This window comes from Dreissena polymorpha, chromosome 6 (genome assembly GCF_020536995.1).
Source record: "Dreissena polymorpha isolate Duluth1 chromosome 6, UMN_Dpol_1.0, whole genome shotgun sequence".
Taxonomy (NCBI): Eukaryota; Metazoa; Mollusca; class Bivalvia; order Myida; family Dreissenidae; genus Dreissena; species Dreissena polymorpha.
The window spans coordinates 13,428,942-13,435,715 of NC_068360.1; positions in this window are offsets into that span (position 1 = coordinate 13,428,942).

Consider the following 6,774-nt stretch of genomic DNA (forward strand, 5'->3'; position numbering starts at 1 on the left):
TTTTTTTTTTTTTTTTTTTTTTTTTTTTAAGATCATCTCACAAATTACCACCACACCCTCATACTATACCCCCCCCCATTTTTTTTTTAAAAATGGTTATGTTTGAAATACCGTCCAACCATCGCACCCAAACCCCCCCCCCATCCCCCCCCCCCCCCACCCCCCCCCCTGATTTTTTTTTTTTTTTTCGCTTTTTTGGAAGATAATGTAATAAATGTCCACAACCCCACACTATACACCCTCTTCACTCCACTCCTCCCCCTCCTTTGTGATTGAAAATGAGAGTCCCTTCACCTTTAAAAAGAAAATAGATGAGCGGTCTGCACCCGCAAGGCGGTGCTCTTGTTCCTTAAGCATCAAAGCTATTGCTTTCATACTTGCAAACTTACTAACTATCATAAGGGGACTGTGCAGGCAAAGTAATGTAACTCTGACTGGCATTTTGACAGAATATGTGCCCTTTTTATACTTAGAAAATTGAAAATTTGATTAAGTTTTGTGTTTAAGGTCCACTTTATTCCTACAGTATCAAAGCTATTGCTTTCATACTCGCAACACTTATGAACTATCATAGGGGACCGTGCAGGCAAAGTTATGTAACTCTGACTGGCATTTGGACGGAATTATGGGCCCTTTATACTTAAAAAATTGAAAACTTGGTTAAGATTTATGTTTTGGTCCACTTTACCCTAAAGTATCATAGATATTGCTTTCATACTTGGAACACTCACAAACTATCATAAGGGTACAGTAAAAGGACAAGTTGCATAACTCTGGTTGTCATTGTTACGGAATTATGGCCCTTTTTTGACTTAGTAACTTTTAATATATGGTTAAATTTTGTGTTTCGATCCACTTTACTTCTTAAGTAAAAAGGCTATTGCTTTCAAACTTCAAATACTTTCATGCTATCATGAGGTTACTGTACCTGGCAAGTTGAATTTTACCTTGACCTTTGAATGACCTTGACTCTCAAGGTCAAATTATTAAATTTTGCTAAAATTGCCATAACTTCTTTATTTATGATTAGATTTGATTGATACTTTGACGAAACTACTACTTACCTGACATACCACAATAGACTCCACCCAAACCATCCCCCGTGCCCTCCCCCATCCCCCCCCCCCCCTAATTAATTTTTAGCTCATCTATTTTTTGAAAAAAAATTATGAGCTATTGTCATCACCTTGGCGTCGGCGTCGGCGTCGGCGTCTGCGTCGGCGTCGGCGTCGGCGTCCGGTTAAGTTTTGCGTTTAGGTCCACTTTTCTCAGAAAGTATCAATGCTATTGCATTCAAACTTGGTACACTTACTTACTATCATGAGGGGACTGGGCAGGCAAAGTTAGATAACTCTGGCGTGCATTTTGACTGAATTATGTGCCCTTTTTATACTTAGAAAATTGAAAATTTTGGTTAAGTTTTGCGTTTAGGTCCACTTTTTTCAGAAAGTATCAATGCTATTGCATTCAAACTTGGTACACTTACTTACTATCATGAGGGGACTGGGCACGCAAAGTTAGATAACTCTGGCATGCATTTTGACAGAATTATGTGCCCTTTTTATACTTAGAAAATTGAAAATTTTGGTTAAGTTTTGTGTTAAGGTCCATTTTATTCCTTAAGTATCAAAGCTATTGCTTTCATACTTGCAACACTTACTTACTACCGTAAGGGGACTGTGCAGGCAAAGTTATGTAACTCTGACTGGCATTTGGACGGATTATGGGCCCTTTATACTTAGGAAAATTGAAAGTTTGGTTAAGTTTTGTGTTTTGGTCCACTTTAACCCCTAAAGTATCATAGATATTGCTATCATACTTGGAACACTCGCAAACTATCATAAGGGTACAGTAAAGGACAAGTTGCATAACTCTGGATGTCAATTTTTACGGAATTATGGCCCTTTTTTGAATTAGTAACTTTGAATATATGGGTAAATTTTGTGTTTCGATCCACTTTACTTCTTAAGTATCAAGGCTATTGCTTTCAAACTTCAAATACTTTCATGCTATCATGAGGTTACTGTACCTGGCAAGTTGAATTTACCTTGACCTTTGAAATGACCTTGACTCTCAAGGTCAAATTATTAAATTTCTCTAAAATTGCCATAACTTCTTTATTTATGATTAGATTTGATTGATACTTTGACAAACTACCTTACCTGACATACCACAATAGACTCCACCCAAACCATCGCCCGTGCCCCCGCCCCCCAACCCCCCCCCCCCGCCTATTTTTTTTTATTTTTTAATTTTTTTTAAGATCATCTCACAAATGACCCCCACACCTCACACTATACCCCCCCACCCCACCACCACCCCTCCCCAATTTTTTTTTAACGGTTAAAAAACAAAACTATTTATTTTGATTATTTTATGTTTGAAATACCGTCCAACCATCGCACCCAAGAATCCCCCCCCACCCCCCCCCTCCCCCCACCCGAATCCCCCCCCTATTTTTTTTTTTGGTGTTTTGAGAGATCATCTCACAAATTACCACCACAAAACCCCACACTAAAGAACCCGCCCCAGCCTCATCACCCACCCCCCCGCACCCCCCCCCCCCCATTTTTTGTTTGAAAACGGTTAAAAACACAGAATATTTATTTTTATTACTTTATGTTTGAAATACAGTCCAACCATCGCACCAGAATTCCCCCCCCACCACCCCCCCCCCCCCCGATTTTTTTCCCTTTTTGTTCGCATTTTGGAAGAAAATGTAATAAATGTCCACACCCCCCACACATGCACCGCTCTTCACTCTCCCACCCCTCCCTCCTTTGTGATTGCAAATGAGAGTCCCTTCACCTTTAAAAAAGGAAAATAGATGAGCGGTCTGCACCCCGCAAGGCGGTGTCCTCTTGTTTTTTTTAAGATCATCTCACAAATGACCACCACACCCGTCACCCTCACACTATACCCCACCCCAACCCCCACCCCACCCCCCCCCCCCCCCCAATTTTTTTTTTTTGATTTTTTTTTTTAAGATCATCTCACAAATTACCACCACACCCCTCACACTATTTCCCCCCCCCCATTTTTTTTTTAAACGGTTATGTTTGGAATACCGTCCAACCATCGCACCCAAAAAATACCCCCCCCCATCGCCCCCCCACCCCCCACCCCCCCCCGCCCGCGATTTTTTTTTGTTTCGCTTTTTTGGAAGATAATGTAATAAATGTCCACAACCCCACACTATACACCCCTCTTCACTCCACCCCTCCCTCCTTTGTGATTGAAAATGAGAGTCCCTTCACCTTTAAAAGAAAATAGATGAGCGGTCTGCACCCGCAAGGCGGTGCTCTTGTTAGTTTAGGCTTGACGTCTGATGGGTATTAATATATTCAATTATTCACATGTAACGCATGAGCATGTTTAATGATACGTATAACGACGTGTTCTACAGAATGGATTTAGTATCGTTTCAGTTCTTAAATATATGAGAAGGATGTCGTAACGTTCACTGACGTCTCGAGACTCTTCAACTGAGCGGTGCCATTGGGGTCGATATCTGTTGCTCATTGAACACATAACGATCGTCAGAAGATATGTTTCTTGCATTTATGTGTAGAAAGCCCTCTCAGATACAAACACCCACTCCGTGCGTGTGTTTCAAGAAATATAAAATGCCCTACTTGTCATGACACCTAAACAAATGTGTTTGTTTTTATTCTAAATGGTTAGATGATAAATAATTTATGTTTGTCATAAAATGTAATGGAATATAAAACATAATACATATTCTTCAATTATACAAGGCGTTTTGGTTTTTCGTGCATTTATAATTTGCTTTTGGGTTTGGAGAAAACCGCGTCCACCTGTTCAGCCATTTAGTTGTGTAACCTAACCGAAAGGAACGCAATATCACAAATTGTGAATGTAATTTGACTTATCACACGAAAGAGTCACATTCGTTAGCTATGGTTTAGTGGATTGGATGTGTAGACACAGACTAAATGGCCAATTCTTCCTACAAGAAGATGATCGAACTATACATCAGTGTCACTATTTACTTTTAAGCTCATCTTAGCTTGGGAGGTCATTCTATGTCCAGCTTTGTGCGTCATTCGAATAGCCTCTAAATACAAATCAAAGGCTACATTGTGCATTCAATCTTGGTAAAACTTGTTTATCTTAACATTATCTAAGCAAAGTTTTAATGTGGGTTATATGCTTCTAGAAACTATCCCAACGTCAACACAAGTATGGCATTTATGGATAAATCTTGATGCAACTTTATCAAAATGTTTGTCTTTACAAACATTAATTCACATTCTATGAAAATAGAACTTAGTATATCCTGTATTAAGTGTTTAAACTGACAATTCAAGTTACACGCAAGTTACACGATTTGTAATATTAAAATGGTTTGTCTCGCCTGAGTGCCCGTGATCACCCCATTTCCGGCGTCGTGTGGTATGCGGCGTCAAGTGTTACTTCTTTACCACTGTAGAGGCCGCGTTTTGATCCTATCATGAAACAAATTTGATTATAAGGTTTATCTGGATAATATGTAGACCTTTTTTTAGTCCGGATCAAGTTCGTCCAAAAAACTATACTGCCAGAACCTGGTAAAACAATTGAAAATCTTCTTGCCGCTCCAGGGCTACATTCATGAGTATTTTTTCATGGAACTTGGTCAGAATGTTTATCTGGACAATATCTAATTCAAGTTAAAATTTGAGTTGAAAAACTAGATCTTACAAACCTTGTTACGACTCAAGAGGTCACATGTATCTTATATACATGTAAAATATCTTAACAATTAAGCTGTAACATCTATTAATCAAGATTGAAACTTGATCATAGTGTTGATCTTAAAAATATTTATGACAAGTTTGGAAACTTGGTCAAATGCATCTCAATACAATGTCACCTGGTCAGAACTGAAACAAAAAAAAATCATTAAAGCGTAACATTTATGATTGCGTCTGGGTGAAACTTGGCAATCATTACACATCAAATACCATTTTTGTAACTGGAACAAGTGTAATCAAAAACTATATTACCTCGTCAAAACTTCATCCATTGATGACCTTAAACGCTGTCAAGAGTGGTAAAAAAACTAGATTACCTCGTCAAATCTTCATCAATTGATGTCCGTGAACGCTGTCAAGAGTGTAAAAACTAAATAATTCTGACCAATCTTCATCAATTGATGTCCGTGAACGCTGTCAAAAATGGTCAAATTCTAAATAATTCTGACAAATCTTCATTAATTGATGTCCGTGAACGCTGTCAAGAGTGGTCACAAACTAAATAATCCTGACAAATCTTCATCAATTGACATCCGTGAACGCTGTCAAGAGTGGTCACAAACTAAATAATCCTGACAAATCTTCATCAATTGATGTCCGTGAACGCTGTCAAGAGTGGTCACAAACTAAATAATCCTGACAAATCTTCATCAATTGATGTCCGTGAACGCTGTCAAGAGTGGTCACAAACTAAATAATCCTGACAAATCTTCATCAATTGATGTCCGTGAACGCTGTCAAGAGTGGTCACAAACTAAATAATCCTGACAAATCTTCATCAATTGATGTCCGTGAACGCTGTCAAGAATGGTCAAGAACTAAATAATCCTGACAAATCTTCATCAATTGATGTCCGTGAACGCTGTCAAGAGTGGTCAAAAACTAAATAATCCTGACAAATCTTCATCAATTGATGCCCCTGAACGCCGTCAAGAGTGGTCAAGAACTAAATAGTCCTGACAAATCTTCATCAATTGATGTCCGTGAACGCTGTCAAGAATGGTCAAGAACTAAATAATCCTGACAAATCTTCATCAATTGATGTCCGTGAACGCTGTCAAGAGTGGTCACAAACTAAATAATCCTGACAAATCTTCATCAATTGATGCCCCTGAACGCCGTCAAGAGTTGTCACAAACTAAATAATCCTGACAATCTTCATCAATTGATGTCCGTGAACGCTGTCAAGAGTGGTCACAAACTAAATAGTCCTGACAAATCTTCATCAATTGATGTCCGTGAACGCTGTCAAGAGTGGTCACAAACTAAATAATCCTGACAAATCTTCATCAATTGATGTCCGTGAACGCTGTCAAGAGTGGTCACAAACTAAATAGTCCTGACAAATCTTCATCAATTGATGTCCGTGAACGCTGTCAAGAGTGGTCACAAACTAAATAGTCCTGACAAATCTTCATCAATTGATGTCCGTGAACGCTGTCAAGAGTGGTCACAAACTAAATAATCCTGACAAATCTTCATCAATTGATGTCCGTGAACGCTGTCAAGAGTGTTCACAAACTAAATAATCCTGACAAATCTTCATCAATTGATGTCCGTGAACGCTGTCAAGAGTGGTCACAAACTAAATAATCCTGACAAATCTTCATCAATTAATGTCCGTGAACGCTGTCAAGAGTGGTCACAAACTAAATAATCCTGACAAATCTTCATCAATTGATGTCCATGAACGCTGTCAAGAGTGTTCACAAACTAAATAATCCTGACAAATCTTCATCAATTGATGTCCGTGAACACTGTCAAGAGTGGTCACAAACTAAATAATCCTGACAAATCTTCATCAATTGACATCCGTGAACGCTGTCAAGAGTGGTCACAAACTAAATAATCCTGACAAATCTTCATCAATTGACATCCGTGAACGCTGTCAAGAGTGGTCACAAACTAAATAATCCTGACAAATCTTCATTATTTGATATCCGTGAACGCTGTCAAGAGTGGTCACAAACTAAATAATCTTGACAAATCTTCATCAATTGATGTCCGTGAACGCTGT